This window comes from Bactrocera latifrons, unplaced genomic scaffold, assembly GCF_001853355.1.
Source record: "Bactrocera latifrons isolate USDA-ARS-PBARC rearing strain unplaced genomic scaffold, ASM185335v1 scaffold_1014, whole genome shotgun sequence".
NCBI lineage: Eukaryota > Metazoa > Arthropoda > Insecta > Diptera > Tephritidae > Bactrocera > Bactrocera latifrons.
Window position 1 is genome coordinate 21,186 of NW_017534425.1, and position 1,115 is coordinate 22,300.

Genomic DNA, 1,115 nt, shown 5'->3' on the forward strand with positions numbered 1-1,115 from the left:
AGATGGTACCTTCTCTATTTAGTTCTGCAGCTCGAACTATTTTATCTAGAAGCAGGTTCGGAGAGGTCCTTCCCGATTCCGACGGAGCTTTTGGTGCTGGTCAACGTCAGCTTACACATCCATATAAGTTTTGCAGGGATACCAAATTCAGACATCGCGGCACAAAGGCAGCTCCTTTTAGTGCTGTCGAAAGCAGCTTTGAAATCGACGAAGAGGTGGTGAGTGTCGATTCTCTTTTCACGGGTCTTTTCCAAGATTTGGCGCATGGTGAATATCTGGTCGGTTGTTTCCAGGTCTGAAGCCACACTGAGAAGGTCCAATCAGTTTGTTCGATAGAAGCTTATATGCAATGTTAAGGAGGCTTATCCCACGGTAGTTGGCGCAGATAATGGGGTCTCCTTTTTTGAGGATTGGGCATAGCACACTTAAATTCTACTCGTTGGGCATGCTTTCCTCCGACCATATTTTACAAAGAAGCTGATGCATGCTCCTTATCAATTCTTCGCCGCCTTGTTTCAATAGCTCGGCTGGTAATCCATCGGCTCGTGCTGCTTTGTTTGTTCTTCAGACGGAAAATTGCTATTCGAACTTCTTGATGGTCGGGCAACGGAACGTCTGTTCCATCAGCAGGATGGAGAAGTGTTCCCTCCATAATTTAAGTATGCTCTGGGCATAGGTGACTAGATCACTTTTGGGGGTTCTGGAAGAGTATGCTCCGGTCTTGCAAACTTCTGTAAGCCGCCGCATTTTTTCGGCATCTTTGGTCACATCGTCCTTCTCTTCCGATGGGGCGTGGGCGCAAATCAGCGATATGTTGAAGAACCTCGCTTTGATGCGGATTGTGGCTAGACGTTCATTCACCGGAGTAAATTATAGTACTCGGCGACAGAGTGTCTCTCCCACCGCGAATCCCGCACCAAACTTGTGCTCCTTTATATAGGCACTGTAGTAAATGCCACAAGGACCTACTCGTCTCTGTCCGTGTCCCGTTCTTCGCATTTCTTGGACGGCGGTGATGTCAGCCTTCATTTTCACAAGGATATCACCCAGCTGATCAGCGGTACCTTCCAAATGAAGGGACCGCACATTCCTACATGCCTTTTAATCGTAGTCCT